The sequence below is a fragment of the Cupressus sempervirens genome, chromosome 10 (genome assembly GCF_028749045.1).
Source record: "Cupressus sempervirens isolate cs-2001-9-10 chromosome 10, ASM2874904v1, whole genome shotgun sequence".
Lineage (NCBI taxonomy): Eukaryota > Viridiplantae > Streptophyta > Pinopsida > Cupressales > Cupressaceae > Cupressus > Cupressus sempervirens.
Window position 1 is genome coordinate 79,683,966 of NC_143127.1, and position 23,668 is coordinate 79,707,633.

The window sequence follows — 23,668 nt, forward strand, 5'->3', positions numbered from 1 at the left end:
TTAATAAAATTTATTGGGAAGCATTTATCTCTCTCTATCTTCATATTGTTGCATTCTTAGTTGTGAGTTGGTAGGGTGGTGTGGCCCTTCGTCAGTGGTATCAGAGCGTATCTACATTAGATGTTCATGATTTTTTTTTCACATTTGAAAGTCTAATACTTTTTTATTTTTATTAGTTTGAAAATCTTTGAATTCAATGATATTAATCGGACTCATTTATTTTATAAACTTCTTTTTATTAGTTTGAAAGTTTGAACTCAATGATATTCATGGGACTTCTTTCAACAGTTTTGGATGAACTCATTGATTTCGTAGATTTCTTTTAATAATTTCAAAGTTTAAGAATTCATTGATATTAGTGGACTCCAAATATTTTTAATATCTAAGAACTTATTAAAATTTATGAACCTCTTTTAACATTTTTTGAGTCTAAGAATTCATTGATTCATTGAGACTCTTTTTTAACAACTTCAAAGTCTAAAGAACTCATTGATATTTATGAACTTCTTTCAACATTTTGAAAGTCTATGGAATTATTGTTACTCATGGTCTCCTTCTAAAATTTTAAAAGGTCTTCAAATCTCTTTGATATTCATGGATTCCTAATAGTTTGAAAGTCTAAGAACTATTTGATATTGTTGAACTTCTTTTAACAGTTTGAAAGTCTTAACATAATTTCAAAGGCCTTAACATCATTTGTAATCCTCTTTAACCCAATTTCCTTAATTATTGTTATCTCTTTCTTTTAGTTTTTATCCTTAAAATAATATGTTTGTTTGAGTTTCTAATAATCTTCATAAAGGAATGATCTGACATTTTACATTCCCTATAACATAGAAAGGATTAAGTGAAAGTTTTAACATCTTCCAACTCCTTGTACAAATGAGATTCCTTTCTTTTCCTACTAGCTCTAGGAATGACACCTCCAAAATTTATGTTGATCCCACTTTTTGACGATGTGATAAGTTAAGGTTGAAAGCTCACAAATATTAAACCTTCTTATATTGGGCCTTAGAATCATATGATAAGAATAATGATTTAAAAAGAAAACTCTCATCCAAAAAGTTAATAGTAATAACTTCTTTTAAACCACATCCATATGCAATTTCTTTTGATAAATATTATATCATTGCTTTCCTTATTTCTCTAGAGCTTAGCATGTGCCTTATTGACTAGGTGTTTTGTTAAAGCAATCTAGTTGATGATACTTCATGCAAACAACACTAGAATAATCATGCTCATTTTTTTCATCCAATTACAATGTTGGAGATATGATGAAAAAGAATGAAGATATTCATTCACAACAACATTTATCAAAATTGTCATTAATAATCTATATTGAAAAGTTAGTTTCCTTAAAATAGATGAAACATTCTATATATTCTATATTGAGGAGTTACTTTCCACTAAAATAATTATGAAATATTCTATATATATGATATTGCGACAGTAGTGAAATATGCTTTTAAATTTTGAAGTAAATAAGAGAGAAAATGTTGCCCATATTAATTATAAAAATATAAAGAGATTTTATAGACATAGTTATTTTGATGCTTAATGTTATTGTGCTCTAGTTATGTTTCAAGTTGTGGATGTTTTCAAATGTTAATAAATATGTAAAAGCATGAGGTGAGTATATGTTGTTATAAGTAAAATGATGATATTAAGAATTTTGAAACTAAATGTGTTATATTATTTATACAATATAATATTATAGTTTATGAAGTTACTAATATTTTTTGTTTTCTTAAATCCAGTAGAAACAACTCTCAATGGCTGACATCTCAGGACTACCCACAAAACCCCCAATCCACAAAGCCCATGGAAGCCAAATCAGATTCATGGTGGGGAAAAGAACTCAAATATTATTCACCGTCTCCACTCAACTACACTTAGCATTCAGCTAGTCAACTGACTATTATCCACAAATGCCCACACTACAAGTACCTACTTTTAGAATCTTCACTACTATTTTGAACTCATAATATCATGCTTGTGTTTGCAGACAGTTCTAAACTGAGATGTTGTAAGCTTTGTCTACCTATTTAGAATTTTGAGTTTAGCAAATACAGAGAGAGAAATCCATACGATTTAACTCTTGAAAGCTATTGCTTATGGTCTTAATTTATGTTTTGCAAGTTTATGCGATCAATTTTGGTATGCATTGTATGATTTTAAGATTCATCTTGTTTTCCTCTTGATTTTATTTTATATTTATTTAAATGCTTTTTTTGCATCAAGAGAATAAGCTACATACCCACTTTTAAAGAACTAGTTGTTAAATTACTCTCTTTCCTCAATTCATGATAATTGTCACTTATGAATTATAACATTTCACCTTCTAAAGAAATAGAAAAGATTTGTAAGTAGCAATAATATAATTTTTTGTCTTTTCATGCAGTTCATGATATGGTTTTTTAGAACCTACAAAAGCCACAAACACTATTTGATGCTACTACTTAATAGACTACTTTCTACAACGATACATATTTTTAGACCTACACTTTTGCAAACTTACTTTTATTATGCAAACCTTTAATTATACTTTGAAATCAAATACCTATCGGCGTACCCCTTGCACCTCCGTCTGGTGCAAGTGCTAGTAATTAATAAATCGATCGCGTATTTTAAAAAATTAAAATATGCCAAGATTTGTTATTAATAAAAGTGGAAACTTCCGAAGCAATAGAACTCGTTCAAACCGATGAAAGCGGATTATATATCGAGAGTTATTCAATGAATCGAATAAAATAGATAAAAGATAAAAGCGAAAAACATGCGACATAATTTGCACAAGCAAAACACACACACAACTCCTCTTTTACTTCAAAAAACTAAACTTTGAATTTGGAATAAATTTACATCCACATTTAAATCTGGGAGGCTCGATCCCATGCAATCTAAGAATACGCACCGCAACTCCTTTTAAAAAAAAAAAAAATAGAAAACATTTGATAAAAAAAAGGCGAAGTCTAAAAAATGCATTAAAACTATTTTTATCTTCTTAAACTGATGTTCGTTATTTCTTAATTTGAAAGACCTGTTACTATTGTTATTTATTTCGTTTCACAGATTCTGTACTGGAAGATAAAATCCGAGGGAAGAAGTGGGAGAGAAGATTGGATTTTCAGCAATGGCAGAGGGAGGGCAGAAGATTGATGAGGAATTGATAGAGTGGCTAATTCAGAGAGATTATGGAGTTGCAGGACAACATGATGATGAATTCCACCATCTATGGCGTAGTAGAGTGGCCGACATTTGTTCAGGTCTTCCGTTTTCCAGGTTGATAACCGCCTTCCAGAAGAAATACAGAGGAGAAATCATTGGAAAAACCCCTCTTCAATTGCAACAAGACGGTGGAAGAAGTGATTTTCGTGACAAGAGCAGTGACATGAGATTGCCAGATCTGGACATGGATGTAATAGAGGAGATTTGGCGAAGGCTTCCACTGCGTTCCCTCGTGAGGGCAAAGATTGTTTGCAAACGGTGGAGCAAGGCAATAACATTGGGCGCTACATTGAATCCCCTGAATGCAGAACACAGTGAATTTCATCATTTTGTGATGCAAGACATGGTGGAGGGGTTTCATGGAATCGCCTTCTTCAGCAGCGAACTCAATCGGTGGTTCCGAATTGCGTTACCAGTACCACAGCAGAGATGGGGTTGGAGTTGTCATCTTTCCCTGTGCGCAGCAGCAGCAGGGTTTTTCCTCTTTTTTCATCGCCAGGAATGGCTGATGATGATAATCAATCCAGTAAGCATGCAGCGTAGGGAGTTGCCTCCTCTTCCAAACAGCTATCACTGGACGATAGGGACCGCCGTGGAGATCCTTGCGCACGAGTCTGGCCACTTTGATATCATTGCTTTAGGATTCCAACTAAGGCCTCTGATGGCAAATCACTGTATTCTACTTTACAATTCAACCGCTAGGAAGTGGACGAGTGTTCCTATCACTGATCACATTCAAATTGGATTGTGGAGGGCACATGCAGCTTGGACTAGTGTTGTCCACGATGGTATTTTCTACTTTACGCATGACTATGGTGCTCACCTTGGTTGTTACGAAATTGCTTCTATGAATGTCCAGATTAAAAGGATTGGAGGAGGGTTGCCTCCAGGTATTGATCGGGATGATAAGGAGAATAATCGGCGTGCTGCTTTGCCATCCTTTGTTGCATGTAATGGGAAGCTGCTGTTGGTGGGGAGGTTAGACAAGGGCGCTCATGGAGGGTCCATATATTGGGGTAGATTCCCTTTCATCAAACACACTCTTGTGGGGATGTGGGAGTTGGTTACTGATGATAATAATACATTGTCTTGGGCTCTGCTTTCTCTTATTCCTCGGGATCTCTTACAGCACATAGTGGAGTCGTCCCATGGAACAGATTTCATGGTAGCTGCTTCTTTGGATAAAATTTGGCTTACGATAAGAGGAAGCAAAAATTTGTTGAGCCTTGATTTGAGATGTATGGCATGGAGTGTGCTGCCAGGCTCCCCAGCTGAAGACGTTGTTGATGCCTTTCCCAGATATGCAGTTTGCGGAACCATTTCCAAGGGCTAACCCCATGTTTCCTATTTAATTTTAGGAGATAATTAGAATTGTAGAAAAGTAATAATATTGAATATTTTCCTATTTCAAAGTATTAGTTATGATTTTGCTAATGAAAATGAGCTATGTAAAAGCTCATGCTTATTGAAAAAAATTCTATTTGTCATGATAAATTAACTTCTAAATTTTTTTGTAGTTCTTGTATCACTAGATTTTCTCCAATTTTTACATTAAAAAATAAAAGTCATTAGTAGCAGTTGCTTAAGACCATAATCTCCCAAAAATCCCCTTAAAAATATTTTGGAGTGGCTCATAGAGAAAATGAGCCTAACAGCTGCATGAGCTAAGTTTGCATCGTTTCCACTAATATCTACTCTTAAGACATGTGAACATTTGTTTTTGATATGTTTATTAATATATTAAGTCTAATATGATCTTTAATCTGCTCAGATACCACCTATGGAGTGGAGAAAAGAAAAACACATACTCAAAGATAAACATTCAAATCAATATGCTAAACAAAGACTTATCAATCTATGCTACAACACTTCATGCTCATTAACATAACTAAAATCAATTACAAATTTATAGAATGTTGCAATATTGGTCATCCACTCAAGATCAACAATAATTAGATAAACATCTAATGTTTAAATGCTTACAAAATGCCCCCACTTATAGAAGACTACGAAAAATCTACAACCCACCAGTCATGTTACAATTTGTTGTCATTAATGTGATGCAAATTGTTGCAACTTGGCAGCTTATACATTTAAAAGAACATAAATTGAAATGACTTAAGTTGGTGATGTGTAGTTAGAAGCTATTAATATCTTGTTTGATTGTTTCTTAATGTGGTTTCTAGAAATTACTACCTACCAGTGCTCCCCCCTAATTTGTACCACTAATTTCTATTTACTTTAATCCCCAAAAATTCTCCTTACTACACATTGTTCTCTTTGTTAGCATGAATATTGATAATACTACTTTGGGGGAGTATCCTAAGCATTGGAGAGTATTGATATGTTGCATTTATGATTGTTTTTGTCATTGATATCAACATGGCAGTAAGTTTGTGAAGATTGGTAGAGTAATAGGGAGAGATATAGTTGTATGGAGAAGATGTTTCTTGTTTGGTGATAGGTAGTCATGGACATGTTCAACACTATGTCTTGATGATGTGGTTCAATATACAACATGCAAGTCAAAGACATATAGAAGTTGTACTTGATTTATAGAGAGCAGTATAGAAATAGAGCATTAGGAAAACAATTCCTGATGGTTGTTCAATATCTTACATATGAGATGCAATGAAGATATGCATAGTCAGCCAATGATAGAGGATAGCCTATTGGTGATGTTAGCAAGTGTGCAAGCCCTACTATCGCATGTGTGAAGTTTTGTATACACTGTGAGCCGACAATGTTATTGTAATTGTAATTAATTAATTATCTTAGTATAATTAATTGGGAAAACCTCAAGGCTGACTCAAGGAATTATTTTAAAGATATGTTATAGAGAAAAGATGCTTTCATTATTTGTAAAGTATCCATTGTTTTATGAAGTGTGAAAAGGAGCAACATGTTTGGTAAATGAGTGTAAGCGATCCAAGGGATTATTGGAAGAAGTCCTGTTGATAGGGCAAAGGAAGAGGAAAGAAGTACATTTTAATTATATTATTCTACAATGAATAATAGAAAGATCATTTGGACAATGGGTTCATTGGTCTTAACCTTGAAGCTATTTCAGAAGTAGGTCGAGCTGTTTTTCACAACTCTTAATAGGGTTGGAATCTCCTAATAGTGATTCAAAGTCTCCTAACAAGGATTCATATGTAATGAATGTATTCATTGACTCCTAATAGGGTCCATCCTCTAATAAAGAATATTTATATTAGTACATCATCTTATGGGTAATGTCCCCACCAGTGGTTTAACTCTGATTAAGGGATTCCCTAGTTAACATATATCATATTATTGTGTATGAGTATCTTGTTCTGATTTCTAATTATATTTCTTAGATGATTAAGTTTGTTTAAGGTTGATAATTATGATAATAGTTGGATAGTTGATTCCCACCCCCCCTCTCAGTGTGGTCTATATATTATAACAATTGGAATCAAACCATCAGGTCCTTGAAGGATAAGATTAACAACTTTGGGAGATCAATGGTAATTTATTTTTAAAAATATAGTCTTAAGTCAAATAGCGGAAATTTCAATTCTCAGATGATGTAGATTCATGGTGAGTTATCAAATTTGTGTAAAGAATAGAGCATTGAGTTTCTAGATCCAAAATCCTTTTGTTGTATATATAAAAGAACATAAGCACGAGAAAAGATAGGTCTAGATCCAAAGAAGGCATGGAGATAAAGGAAAATATTGATCTATTTATGAAAAGAGAGCTAGAAGAAAAAAAATTGTTTTTTGGACATGTAAAGAGTTTGGTCATTTTTTGTCTAGATGTCCTAAGAGAGTAACAAGAATTAGAATGACTTCTCTTTTCAATGAAGATGAAGAATTTAAAGAAAGTATGGAAACATTCTTGAATGATTGTGATGATAAAGATAATGATCTTGAATTGGTTAAGAAAGAGGAAATAGTAGAAGAGATAGCTTTGGTAACTATTGTTGATGCTAAGGCTAATCATGAAAATATTGAAGTTTTCTTTGAGACTAAAAACGATCTAGATAAAATGATGTCTTAACTATTGAGAAAAGAAGAGAGTAGAGGTTTGAACCTAGAGATGAGATAAGAGTTTAGATGTCAATCCCTACCCCTTATAGGAATTTGACAAAGAGTCACACTCTAGAGCAAATAATTGGAAGCAAACACAAAGGTGGGATGAAAAGTAATAAAGTTAATGAAGAGATATGTTTGATTTCTCAAGTTGAACCTAACAGTGCAGATGAAGCATGTAAATATTATCATTAGATTCAAGTAGTGAACGAAGAATTAGATTAGATTGTGAAGAATGAAACATGGGAGTTAGTTCCTAGACCTAAAGAGAAGAATGTGATAGAAACCAACTGGGTATTCAAAAACAAGATGAATGAGCAAGGAGAGGTTGTGAAAAAAAGGATAGACATGCATGCAACGGATATTCATAGCAAGAAGGCAGATGAAGCATGTAAATATTATCATTAGATTCAAGTAGTGAACGAAGAATTAGATCAGATTGTGAAGAATGAAACATATGAGTTAGTTCCTAGACCTAAAGAGAAGAATGCGATAGAAACCAAATGGGTATTCAAAAACAAGATGAATGAGCAAGGAGAGGTTGTAAAAACAAGGATAGACATGCATGCAAGGGATATTCATAGCAAGAAGGAATATACTATAAATAGACATATACACCTGTAGTGAAAATCAAAGCGGTGTGAATGTTCCTGGCTTATGCAACAAATAAGAAGTTTAAGGTACAAATTATAATTCAAAATAGGTTTTCATATTTGTTCACATAACATTCATGCATTCACCTACAAGTACAGAGGATGACATGAATATTTTGAGGCAGTACCATTTTTACATCAACAATGATTGATCACATTCTACAAAGTTTGCACATGGTCATTTTCAACTATTTTATGGAGATTTGGCTAATAGGTGCATACCATATCATCAACACATTATTTTGTCAGACAATTGCACATCTCAATTCAAGAATGCATGGATGTTCTATTGGTTGAGTAGGATGCATAGGTTGTTTAGAATTCAACATATATGAAATATCACAAAGGCTAGTCATGGAAAGGGAGAGCATGATGGTGTAGGCACATGCATCAAAATAGCCTTAGCTCATGAAGAACTATAATATAGAGATGGAGCAATATTGACAGATTCAAAATCCATCATCCAGTGGTGTAATGCTACAATGGGTCTAGTTAAGAAAGGTGAGTCTATGGTTTGTAGATTTTTTTGGTTTATAGGTAATACTAACATTGCACCATATGAGGATTGTTGCACACTAATAGGATGAAATGAGTTGTACTCTTTTAGAAGCTCTGATGTAGGTTCGAGTATCCACACACAAAAAATGATATGCTATTATCCATCATGTGTAGAGAAAAATTGGGACAAGTGTGAGTCGACTAAATGGGTGGACAAATGGGATATACAGGTTTTGGACCCAATTGATACCTACCATCCCCCACAAGCACTAGAAATGGTAGAGATGGATTTGTCCATTGATTTTGACTACTTGTTTGATCTAGTGCAACCTGGTAATATATATATATATATATATATATATATATATATATATATATATATATATATATATATATATATATATATATATATATATATATATATATATATATATATATATATATATATATATATATATATATATATATATATATATATATATATATATATATATCTTTGTAATTTCAATTTGTAACTTTATAACTATTACCTAGATAGTTTCTAAATTAATGATTGCATTTTGTACAGTTATCACTACAGGCCATATTTTTTCTATTATTGCACTTGAATACAATGAAGAAGGGATAGATTATTATTTGTGTCCTTGTGTCCAAGCCAAACAAAAATTGGATCACTCGGTTATAGATGGTGAAGGTTTAAAGTACCATATCAATGTAGTGGTTGTAACTAGCACATGGCTTAGACGATATTCTATGAAGAACCCTAACTTATGGTTATTTGAGGATTGGAAAATAGAGAGGAAGATTCTTCATTATTCAAACCTTGTTGTTGCATCAAATATCCACTTGATAAAAATGGTAGAAAACCACATAATAAGACTCTTTGGAAAGTTCACGAGTTAGATCACGAGGAAATACTTGAGAGATCAAAATATAGAGTAGATCTAGTTGGTTCATTAGATTGAATAGGTAGAGAGGGAGAGGGAGAGAGTGGGGGGGGGGGGGGGGGGGGGAGAGAGAGAGAGAGAGAGAGAGGTGCATGCACACCTTGAATCATAGGGCCCTCACCTTTTCATTTTTTTTGTGTTATGGTCCAAGTGAACCTTGTAAGTAGAATAAGGGTCATTGGACCTAGGTGTGGTAGTTAGGGTATTAGATGTCATTTAATGTCCTTAGAAGAGTCACTATTTTGGCCTAACAATCAAGGCATATCTTGCCATAGGGAATTAGTAACCTAAGGGATGAGTCATTAGCTTAGGGAAGGGTCCCTAGAATGTAATTTCTAAGGGATAACCTAAATAAAAAGTTAGAAGTGTTAAGAAGAGAAAGCAAGAAAAATTGCAAAAGGTGCTATATTGCAATTTTTGCAAAATGCTGATTTTGTAAGAAATTGCGAATTTTTCTTTTAAAACTTGAAGGAGGCCAATGCAAGCCATAAGGATGAAGGGGAAAGACCTACGAGGATATATAAAGACTTTTCAAGCCCTAAAATGAGAGTAGTTAATATCATTGTGTATGCTCAGCATGCTATAGCATGATATTTGAACACAAAATTACTGAGTTTTTGAGTTTTAAGGCATTTTTGACATTATTTTTGTAGACTAGACTAGTTTCCATGGTACATTTGAAACTATTTTGTTTTAGGAAGTTTAATTTGATTGTCTTTCTTTTCATAGTTTTAAAAATCTTTCTCTTTTCACCAGTCTCCTGTCCTATTTTCAAGAGTTTGTATTAATAATGGTGTAACTCACTATCTCATTTTTGGATTTGTATGGCCTCTTGGGGATAGTGAGTATACACAATGTAATATATTGTGGCAAAAGTAGGGCCCTTCAAAAATTTGGTAAGCAATTTTAACCTCTTGCCTTAGGTGAGCTAGAACATGTCCAACAAGTGCATCCAATAAAGAAAAGGAACATTATTGAAGGATATATATGCATATATGAACATTAACCAATCAAAATTATAAAGGAATACAAATATTAAGTATTGTATATGAAAAAGATTTTTCCAAACCAAAGGCAATAAGTCATTCATAATAGTCAGAGAATTAAGAACCATATGTATGTATGTATGTATGTATGTATGTATGTATGTATGTATATGTATATATATATATATATATATATGAACCAAATTATTCTTACATATGTATACAGTATTATTGACAAAATTAGAATTAGAAAAATGATATTGCACATAATCTCCATTACAAAAGCATGGAAGCTTTGTGATTTTAATAGTTATATTCTTTAGTCCCAAAAATGGACATTATAGATATTGCTCACTAATCCTTTGCAATAACCTTTAAGGAGGATCTAGGAATTTATTATTGAATCATTCCATTTGGCATTTGGTTTGAAATATATCAAATACAAATAAATAGTTCTATATATAAATATAATTATTATATGTAAATAGTTCCATATGGATTAATTGATTTTCAAAAAAAAAAAGATATTGTTAATCAGTGGAAACTTTGCTAATAAACTTTACATATGGTTAGAAATGAGAGAAACTACAAGTAGTTGTTATTGAGTAATTTTTTCAACACTTTAAGTAATTTTTTTTTAATTTTGCAAGATTTTGAATTTCTATTAAATACTATGCCCATTCGAAATCACCAACACATTTGACTAGTAGATGGAGTGGACCATTTATTTTATAAGGAGAAATTGAAACATTAATTGTGAGAATGGGTTGTTGAGGAATTTCCATTACCTAAAAGACTAAAACAAATGTTAAATTTAAAGTAGAGAGCTAGCCGTTAACATTATTTACAATCCACAAGTTTCAACATTATCTTTTCCTATATTAGTTCAAGTTTAAGCCATGATATTTTTTGTTATATAAACAATGATATCAAGCCAATCAATTGAACAATGAAAATAATATTAAACTTTTTATTTATAGTTGTTTCATTTATTTCTTTCATTCATTTTGTAGATAGGTTTTTATACAACACATATACTTTCTATTCCATTATTAATTTGTTCAAATTAGTCAATTGATCGTATTAGATAATACACTTTTATTTCAAACAAAATTCAATTTATTTTTATAAATCAAAGAAAAATCACATTCTTAATTGACAATATTATATAATACAGTTTAATTTCAAAGAAAATTCAATAATTTTTATCTATTAAACAAAACTCACCTTCTTTTAATAGTTTTTAGAGACCACTTAGATGGATAGTACAAATTCAGAGACACTCACATTTTTTTGTTATCATTTTTGATAAATCTACATTATTAGAAAAAAAAAATGCTATATAATAGTGTACATTTTAGAAAAATAAATATTTTTTAGATTCTTAGAAAAGATCATGTATAGCCAAATCACCTTAGAAATAATAAAAATAACTAGAAAAGTAATATTTAATATATTATTAGTATAATATAATTAAGTTATTTTAAGATGTATGAAATGTGAAGGATTAATTACTATTATTATTTCATTTTAAAGTTCATATAGTTAAATAATAGTAAGCTATATATATAGAAAAATACACATAAAATTATATAAGAATTAGTAAAAGTATAATATATAATTAATTATTTAAAATTAATAAAAATTAATAGATAGAAAATAAAAGTAAAATAAATAGAAATAAAAAAATTATTAATTCAATAGTATTTCAATAAACCATAAGTATAAGAAATTTAAATTTTTAAATAAAAAATAATGCAACTCATAAATACAAGGCATTGGTGGTATAATTTTTGTGCAGAAACTTTGTCTAATGGACAAAAAATTCTCTTTCACGTAAGGCCAAAGATGTTCAATTATGTTTATGGCTCACTTTACGGTCTCATCATGAGACTCAAACTAAAGGTCCGAGTGCTAAGTTGGTAGGGAAATGAACTGGTGTAGATAAATTTACATCAAGTTTTGCACTCAAAAGGGAGGAGTTCATATCCTATTTAATCTCTTGTGAACTAGTCTTATCTTCAATGTTTCACATTATGAATATTGTAATTTTTAAAGTATTCAAGGTAGTTCTTTTAGAAAAATATTAAATAAATAAATAAAAATAAGTAAAAAAATTAAGTCACTGTAAAATAATAAAGAGGAGCTAAATAATAAATAATAAATGTAGATGCAACCTATTTAAAATTAATTCAATTATTACTAAAATATACTGTTATTATAATTATCTACTTTAGATAACATTTATAAGTTACATCTTTTTACTATATATAATTTAGAGTTTTATATAATAAAATTATAAATTTAGTATTTTATTTAATAAAAATATAATTTACATTGAATAGAAATGATTATTACAATAAAATATATTTTTATATTAAAAATAAAATAATATAATGCATCAAAAATATTAATTTAAAATAATCTATTTCTCATTATAAACAGAGTCAATTCTTTTTAATAAAAGATTTCAAAATCAATTATTTAGATAAGATAACTAAGTTAGCTTGTGCTATATTAAAATATTTTAGAAATTTAAAATTATATTGTCATGCATTCTACAATAGGAGTGGGATGGTGTGAGTGTGTTAATGTTAACTTTTATTCTTTTAGGTTAAATTTGACAACCATCTACATGTCAAAAGTTTAAATCTTATTACAAATAAAATATATTTTAAAAAATAATTTAATAAATACCACATAAAACATTCCTTATGAAATTAAAATAAAAAGATTAAGTTAGTAAAAAACTAAATAAATAGAGATAAAATAAATATAAATAATTTTAGATGTAGTAAATTAAATTATAATTATTTTGTAGTGATATCTATCGACATTTCTTTAGATAGATTTAGTTAAGATATCTATACTAGCAGTAGCAACAAAGTGACTAACTCTAAAAGAAATTGAAAATTATTTTTAAAATATAACTATTTAAATTACATAGAATGTCATAAGTATAACATATCTAAAATACATATTCATTATAACAAAATTAATATTACTAGATTTATTTAATAAATTATTTTAAAAATATATATGTTCAAAAATGAAAAGCAAGTTTCTTTTAGTTTCTAATAAAAATAATTAAAAAGCAAAATCAATGAAGTAGTGCATATCCTCACATCACATTCTTTAATTGCATGTAGTGTATTGAAAATAGATTATAACAAAATTTTATCTAAATAATTGACACTTGTTACATACCGAAAATAAATATCAATAGATCTAAATTGTACTTACTAGTGGAACATCTACTGTGAAAATTTGTCAATAGACAAAAGTTCCACAAACTGCACTTCTTGGAAAGGTATTAGCAATATCTTCAACTGGACAGCCTGGCAATGCATTCCATCTCATACATCTCAAATCAAGGCTCAATAGATTTCTGCTTCCCCTAATCGTAAGCCAAATTGTGTCTGAGTGAGAAGCCACCATGAAATTTGTTCCATGGGATGACTCAACCATATCTCGTAACAGATCCTTGGGAACAAGAGAAAAAAGAGACCAATACCATGTGTTGTTATTATTATGAAGCAAGTGCCATATCCCTACAAGAGTATGCCGAATGAGAGGAAATCTACCCCAGTATATGGATGACCCTCCAATTCCTTTCTCTATCCTCCCCACCAAGACCACCTTCCCGTTGCATGCAGCTAAGGATGGCAAAGAGGCACGCCGATTACTCTCATCATCATTCCTATCAATAAATGGAGGCGACCCTCGAAGAATCAATTTGAAATGGAAGCTCATAGAGGCAATGTCATAACAACCTAGCCGAGCACCATAGTCATGCGTAAAGTAGAAGACCCCATCGTGTGGAACACTAGTCGAAGCGCACGTCCTCCATACATCGATAGAAACACTCGTCCACTTCATTGTGGTTGAATTGTAGAGCAGAATACAATTACTATTCCCTCTATGGAGCCCTAAAGCAACAAGAGCTGCAGGGCAGCAGCATAGTTCCTGCCAAGTGTAGAGAGGACAGGTTAATTTAGTAAATTCAGAAGTGTAGACTTGACAGATTAATCTAGTAAATTTAGTGGGAACAATGTATGGGAAAGAGTACATATGATAGGTTAATTTAGTAGGAACAATATATCTGATAAGAAATGACAATACTATTACTTATGGTAAAAACCTGATTCCAAGCAATGTTGCCAGTAGGATATGTGAGACTATAAAGTACAATACCATTAATCATGATAGAAACCTAAAGCAGAGAGATGTTCTGGTTAGGATCTGCAGCTGCGTAATGAATCTCAACTTGCAAAGAAAATTAATGCCTCCAGATCCTTTTGCTGCTTGCTGCTTTGTATAGTGATACAAAATAAAAATGATTGTCTACCTCATTCTTCACTTAGAACTTGTCATTTGTTACACTGTTAAATTACTTTATATATTCAGACCATACTTCAGTATGCAACCATGAAACATTAAAGAAATAAAATAAAATTACAATGATGCCTGATATCTAAAACTCATTGCATCGAATTCTATTCAAGTGGTCTTCTTATGTTGAAGGAGTTTGGGGTAATTTTCGCAACCAATGTTGCAGTTAGAAAGTATCTAGTCGTTCTTTAGAAAAGAATGGCCATTGTAGAAGTCAAAAGAATTAGATTTAAGAAGGTGTATCTCTATTTGTAGGTTCATAGTTTTCTGCATCTATGACATGCTTCTATGGTTCTGTTTGTCATAGCACTGATTCTAGTTTGCCCATGATATGTAGAGAGCCTGAGAGCAGACAGAACAAATTCAATCATTGTACTATTGATGCTTTATCTATTGTATTATAATGGTGTCCATAGGTTGGAATACTAGGTGAGAAGCTTATAATCAATGCCCATTCTAGGAAGGCATTTTAATGCCACAATGACCACAAATAGACTCTTACATAGCAGATAAAGACTGGATGGGAACCAAGAGTGAAGACTATCGAAACATAAACCAAAATAGTGAATTTATTAGGAAGGTTGAAGAAAAATTTAAGCAATTGCAATTGATAGGTAAATGACAAGTTTGATAATCTCCTCTAGTTTCCTAGCACTTGCGACTAAATGCTAGCTATAGATTAGCTCATAGACATCCATATAGAATAATGAAGATTCCTATAAATTAAATATTCTAGTCACTAAAATGCCATAAACAGACATGAAAAATTTAGAACCACAAAGAAAGCTTCAGGATTGTCATCAAGATGCTTTAAAGCTATGTCGATAGTAGGTGAAATCATTGAACCAAAACCAAATGAAAAAGTGGTAGAAATTATATTGATTCCATTTTCATGAAAGCATGATTCACTATAAATATGCATGTTCTAAGGACTAACTCAATTTGTTTTCAAATAGAAATTGTCTGGAGGTTATAAAATGTAGTGAAAATCTACATGAACAAGAGGCCACAAAATGAAAATAACTTGTAGCATACCTCATTCTCGAAGAGGCAATCCAAAACTGATGAATGACATGGAACACATGGAGTTTAGATTGTCGAATTGTAACGATGTTAAAATTAATTCAATTTCTCAAATCAACTTGTACTTGGTGTAGATTCCCTCCTCTCTATTTTTGTATTGCTTCACATAGATTTTATTGTAATGACAATAAAGTAGGATTGAAAATGTGGGAACTACACATTTAGCCTTATCTACTCACATAATTATCTACATATAGAAAGCAATATGAAGCATAGTCATTTGTTCTATGTTTCTAGAGCATGAAAACCAAATACAACCAATTCTTATTCTTATTGTCAGCATCAATACAATAGGGAAATGCAGTCAACAACCATTATCTCTTATAATATCTTTCAAGATCTATAATGAAGGCTCACACCCTAGTCTTGGAAATAAGCTTTAACAAAAAAGGGATCATACTGAAGGTAAAGGGAATCAGATGTCAGTATGAGAATGTAAGCTTAATTAGAAAGCTAAATGAATTGAATTATTTAAGTGATACAATGAAATGTGAAAAATCTATTATTTTAGTGTTTGTAAACTTCTCCATTTTGTAATTTAGTCATGGATATAGGTAAAAGTTCAAATTTCTGTAAGTTAAAAATGAATATGGCCAAAGTTAAAGAAGCTTACAACACTCGTGAATCTTGAAGCACCAAACTAGTCTGAAGTTGTCTATGGACCAGGTTATGCAGCATTGAGCTTATTTTGTTGCCTTCTGTCAATATCACAATTGTAAATAGGCCAAATATTGATCAAAATGTATAAAGAAACCCTTCAAATTTTAGTGATGCAGAAATGAAATAGGAGACTCTTTTTAGTCAAATAGAAAGTCCAAGTGAATTTTCATGCTTTATACTTGCCAACAAAAAAATCATTTACAGTCTCATAGAAAAATAAAGAGAAGTTGCTAATATGGACTATGAAAATCTAGTATTCTTGACTATTATCATCCATAAAGTTTAAAGAATAGTTTGTCTAAGATTTTAATATTTTTTTGCAAGCATCAATGTTAAGATTAAATACTATCGGGAATCTTATAGAAATAGATTTCTCCTACCATTATTATTGTTAAATTTAAAAAAGCACAGTCAACTACAGTTTGAGCTCTATTTCTCAACCCCTTGGAATATAATTCTTTACATAAATCAAACTATGACAACCTATGCCAATCCCATTAAGCACACTATTTAATTCAAGGTAGAAATAGTTCATGGTTTGATTCTTAGGCTAAAAATGCTAAGTACTAAAAGTTGACTTATTTTTTTCAAGTTTATTATTGATTCTCATAAAAGGACTTATAATTTGATTTTACAACCTGCTAAGGATATCCCTACCATTTGCCATGTGAATTTGCATAGATACCTTAAATGCAAATGGCCGGATGGTATTGTCTTAGACAAGCTAAAATCCAAGAATATCTACAGAGTTATTGATCACAATGTTGGTATTCTTGATCATCTTAACAATTTTTGGTACTGTTCTTTTGATGTTAAAACTTGGAATAAGCTTCTAGATAACATTTGGAAAAGCCCTGTGGAACCTAAAATACAATGTTTTAAGTGGTTGGTTTTATTTGATAGACTCTCGATTAAAAGAGACATTCAGTCTTCTGATATTTGTAATATTTGCAAGATCCTTGATTCTGGTAGACACATTTTATTTGATTGTCTTTTTGCTAAAGAGTTATGGAGACTTTTTGGTATTGTTTATCCTATTAATGTGAATATTAAGATTGTTACTGGCTATATTAAAGGTATTAGTAAGGATTCTAATTTGTTATGGAATATTCTATCTTCTAACATTCTTTGGCAGATCTAGGTAAGCCAAGGGTTCTTACTGAGTGTTATCGTAAACTCACATATTTTAAAATCTTCTTGCAGGTTCAAACTACAATGATGATTGAGAAGGAGAAGCTCAGGAGGTTTATCAAAGATGGTCAAGCCAAGTTCTTTTTTCTATGAGCTTAAGTATGGTTATCAATGGCTTAGGACTTTGGATGATCTACGAATGTTTGAGAACACTTTTTGGAGACTGAACAAGGTGATAAGAAGGAACCAAAATTCCAGGAAGCAGGAGATCTTTATGCTAGCCCAAATCCAAGAAAGAAAGGACATTGTTTGGATGGAAGACCCACTCAGTTGGTTCGCGTGGGTAGATACCTACCTTGATATTCTACATTAGTACCTTTGTTGTTTAATTCTTTTTTGTTCATGTTTTTGTATATTTGTACAGTTGCTACTATTGTTTTGGTGTGAGGCAATGCCTCTATTTTGATACTCGGTGAACATTGTTGTTCTTCTTTTGGTAGTCTCTATAGCTAATAGAAAAAAAAATTTTGTTATTGATGATCATATAGGACTATATTTTTTTTAAATCAGCGAAATTAGCATTTTGTGTTTGAGAAATAAATCCTTTTCAATATTTTTTCTCCATTGGAAAATAGACCTGGTAGATAGCTTTCGATAGATGAATGTATAAACCAATGTGAAGGTTTTTTACAACCTAGAGAGCATAATAATGGCATTTAGAGGACCTGTTAGACTAGAACCATGGAATTAGATTCTAAATCCAATAAATGATTTAACACATTATTCAGTCGAAACCATATCAGGAGAAAAGGATTTAGATTAATATGCTTATTGGAGGAATAGTGAAATTATAAGAATATTCATATCATTTATCTTTAAACCAAGATTGACTAAGGAAGACATTATCAAGCCCTACAATGGTGTATTTGTAAAGGAATGGTTAGAAGGAATTTAAAATTTTGTGTATAGCGTTAATCATAGGTTGGAGATACCATGTCTCTTTAGATTAGATGCATGCACTAGTCTAGACTGTAGAATATACACAAGAACGAAATTTTGAATATTATAATTTTATTGCAGCTATACTAATAAAGATTACAAAGGCTTAAATGCAAAGAATTCACAGTCAGAAGAAGAATGACCAAAAGAATAGATACACATATAAGCACACATATTTTAGATAATAGTATAGGATGATAACCAATGGTTAGTAGATTACCTGTAGTGCTCAAAATTTAGAGTGCCTAAATTATTGAAGTTTGAAGATGTAGATGAACTCTATTTCCATGGTGTGAATATGATAGTACTGAGGGAAAGGAAGTGAAGGTTTTCCATTTTTACCTAGAAGAAGGTGAAAAGGCCAAAGGCAAGTGACAGGAAAAAGAAAATGGTTCTCATCGAAATCTTATGAATTGGTCACAATCAAGACCCAGAAAAGAGGAAATGCAGTTTTACCAAAGTTAATAGCAATGCTCAACGTAGGAAAGAGGACACTTCTAAATTATGTAAGCTAGGAAAAAAATGTTGTGGTAAAGGCCTAAAAAGTACTTGTTTAGGTAAATGGCCAACAAAGCATAAGGTAAATGGCAGTTTTAAATAGGGAACTTGTTTATAAACTAGGCGAAAAGAACAACAGGTAAATATTCCACACATTATATATTTGGTTATGAAGCCAAGAACCATTTTGTAAACATTAATGGAACCAAAATCATTCAAATATAAAATTGCAAGCACTAAAGATATACAAGATTTAATTCATGTAAATATAACATACATAGTCCACTCTAGATCATACCCTCATGCAAAGCCTAAACCAAATCACAAAATTCATCCTAATCTGGAGGACAGCTAGATAAAGAATTTCACTTTGCCAATATAAAAAAAAGATGCTCTAAAACCCACAAAACAGAAAAATTGAAAGTCATAATTCAAAGACAACCAAAAATAGAAACTTTTAGCTTAGTCTCCAACTCACTAGTAATCACATGATGAACATCACTCCACTGTAGGATGCCAATCGCTGCCACCTTAGATGGAGGAGATGGCTGCCTTGTTTGAAAAGTGTTCTCTGCTAATACGAGAGCTTGTTTTGGAAGATAACTTGCTACAAATGTGGAAAATAATTTGCAGTTTATCTGATGCTGATCTGTAGGCTCTTAATAGAACAAATTAAATTTTAAATGGAGCAGAGATAGCTTGTTGATGGATCATTAACAAATTGGCAAAAAATACCCAGGAGAGGGTGCTTGGGCAATGCTTCGAATCGTAAACAACAGACCTGGCTTCCAAATGTTCAATTCGCTCTCATATTCTCATTTGGCCCTCATAATCTTGCATTGAAATGGGAAATAAACATGATTAGGGGGTTGGAATTCTCAAGTTTTGGGCATTAATGTCCAAGGAGGGTCAGATTCTGACCCTTCTTGTGTAATGTCTTTAAATCCATCACCAAATTTGTCCTCTAAATGATCAATTTGCAAACAAACTTTCACCACATCTTTATTTTCTTGCAACGCCAGGACTGTAGAGATGCAAATTAGCAAAATTGAGAGGTAAAAAATCACCAAATCTTGGGTGAAAATGCCTAATGGTAGTCACATTCTGACCCTTCTAGGGCAATGTATTTGAAAATGAATTCTGATCTTCCCACTCCTTAGCTTTATAAATTAGACCCTTAGTATTAATTTCTCACATTTTTCTCATAATTCAATTTAAGTCTCAGGTTCATGCAAGATTCAAGGGTGAAAATATTAGAAATTTGGGCATAAACTGCCCAAAAAGGGTTAGCTTCCAACCTGTGCTGGACAATTTAGCTATGATTATACTCTCTTTATAGCATAAAATATTGCTGGAGGGTTTTAAAAAGAATCGTATACAAAAGCCTTTCTAAAGTGTGGAACACAAGGAGGCATGAATAGACATAGATGCACTCGATTCTGTAGCAGCGAGAACAAAATAAATGTAGGATTTAAACAACAAAAGCAACACAATAATTAAAATCATAATATTCAGAACAAGGGAGGCTCTGTTTTACTACAGAGAAAAAAAAAACTAACATTTTATTGCTGCATCATTCATATGTATATATCATTACATCTTACAACTATCATCTATAAAACTCTTCTATGAAACCTACGATGAAAATCACTGCTTGTCACAACAATTGAACTGTTATTGACTGGTCCTTTATTACATGCAAAACTTTGTGAAACCTGTGGTAGAGATGGACTAACAGATTTATTGCTTGTAACAGAAAGTGTTATTGAAATTCTAATGCAAATTGAAATATGAAACAATCTATAGAAAACTAATTTAAATTGCTGCTAATTATGTGAATCCTTGGCTTGGACGGTGCATTAGAAATGGGATGGTGGAATTGACGGTTGCAAAAATAGTTGAACTAGTTGTTTGAAGAGAAGATCTCGGCATCAATCTTCATACTCCCCCTTGACGCTGAGAGGACTCACAATCTGATCTCTGAGTACCAAAAATTGATCTTTTGTAACTGCCTTTGTGAAGATGTTTGCGATTTTCTCCTTTGTGCTGATGTACTTCAACTCAACCACTTTATTTTGTACCAAATCTTTGATGAAATGTTGTTTCAGATCAAAGTGTTTGGTCCTACTATGATGAACTAAATTCTTGGCCAATTTAATGGCACTTATGTTGTCACAAAAAATCATAGTAGGTTGAACCTGTATCTCTCCAATTTCTTCAAGAAGCTTTCTAAGCCATAAAGCTTGTGTGCCAACTGAAGTGACCACAACATATTCTGCTTCTGTAGAAGAGAGAGCAACCATACTTTGCTTCGTTGAACTCCATGTAATTAAACCAGAACCCAAAGAAAAACAATTACCACATGTAAATTTTCGATCATCCAAACAACCTCCCCAATCTGAATCACTAAAGCCAACAAGCTCAAACTTATTAGAAGAATAGTGAATGCCAAAATCTACCGTGCTTTTTACATACCTCGAAATTCTCTTGGCTGCCTTCATATGTTCCTCTGATGGATTTTTCATATACCTTGAAACCAATGAAACTGAATAAGCAATATCAGGCCTTGTGTGAGTTAAAAACATCAAACTCCCCACAATGCTCCTGTATGATGTCTCATCAAAAATTTTAGCACCATCATCTCTACATAATGCAACTCCATGAGCAATTGGAGTGGAAAGAGGTTTACAATCAGCCATATCAAATTTTTTCAACATATCTTTTGCATATTTTTCTTGACAAATAAAAGTTTCATCTTTACCTTGATAAACCTCCATGCCAAGAAAGTACTTCTTGAGAGCTAAATCTTTCATCTCAAACTCATTCATCATAGCAACTTTAAATTCATTTTTCATCTTTGGACTACTACCCATATATAACAAATCATCAACATACAAACTCACAATGAGAATATCATTATCTTCTTGTTTGTAGTAAAGGGTAGGTTCACTCTTACTTCTTTGAAAGCCATTCTGCTGAAAATATCCATCAATTCTTGCATACCATGCACGTGGTGCTTGCTTGAGGCCATACAAAGCCTACCTCAACTTGTAAACATAATCTTCTTTGCCTTGAATCTCAAAACCTTGTGGCTGTCCCACATATACCTCTTCTTCTAAGTACCCATTCAAGAAGGCACTTTTCACATCCAGGTGATGAATACTCCATTTCTTTTGAGCTACAAGAGAGATTATCATCCTAATTGTTTCTTGTCTTGCTACTGGTGCAAAAGTTTCTTCATAATCAATGCCATACCTTTGAGTGAAACCTTTAGCAACCAATCTTGCCTTGTGTCTTTCAACACTCCCATCACTATTATACTTGGTCTTATAGACCCATTTTGTGCCAATCTTCTTCTTCTTATGTGGAAGATCTACAAGCTCCCATGTTTCATTCCTATCAATGGAATTCATCTCTTCATTCATTTCTTGCATCCAAACCTCATTAGCACATGCATCTTCAAAACATGATGGCTCAAAATCAGCTTTAGCAAGTAATGCAAAATTTACTGTCTCACCTATTGGATCTTCTTCATGTGCTTGATTTTGACATCTCACATAGATATTACTCAATCTTCTTACCTTCCTTGGAGGACTTGAGGATGGACTTTCTCTTGGGATTGGTGAGGGGTTTCTTGGTGGGCTTGGTGATCTTGAAATAGAACCATTAGCTGGTTGCTCATTATCATTATCAGCAATATCATCATCATCCAAAATTGATTTTGGCTTTCCAACATGTTGTTTCTGATGACCATAAACTCCCCCTTCATCAAAAATCACAGCTCTTGAAACAACAATCTTATTAGTAATAGGATTGAATAATCTATAAGCTTTGCTTTCCTCACTATAGCCCACAAAAATACATGATTCACTTTTAGCATCTAGCTTTTGTCTATTTTGATTAGGGATGTGAACATAAGCCAAAGAACCAAAAACTTTAAAATGATTTACGTTAGGCTTTTTCTCATACCATGCTTCATATGGAGTCATCTTGTGTAGGGTACTTGTAGGACTCTTGTTGAGAATATATATGGCTGTAGCAACTGAATCAGCCCAATAAGAATTGTTCAAACCCTTGGTTTGTAACATGCTCCTTGCCATTTCTACCATAGTATGGTTCTTCCTTTCAACCACTCCATTCTGTTGGGGTGTGTATGCAGTTGTGAGTTGTCTTTTGATGCCATTCATCTCACAAAAATTTTGAAAATCATTTGAACAAAACTCTCCTCCTCGATCTGTTCTCAAACATCTGATTGTGTTCCCTTTCTTATTCTCTACACAAGCTTTAAACCTCTTGAATGTATCAAATGTTTCATCCTTAGTCTTCAAAAAATATACCCAACACATGTATGAGTAATCATCAATAAAAGTAATGAAATATGATAATTTACCCAAGCTTTGTGTTTGCATTGGACCACAAATATCTGAATGAATAAGCTGAAGTGGGTATTGGGCCCTCCATGCATTGCCTTTTGGAAATGATTCCCTTGAATGTTTCCCTTTTGCACACCCTTCACAAATCTATTTATGCTCTTC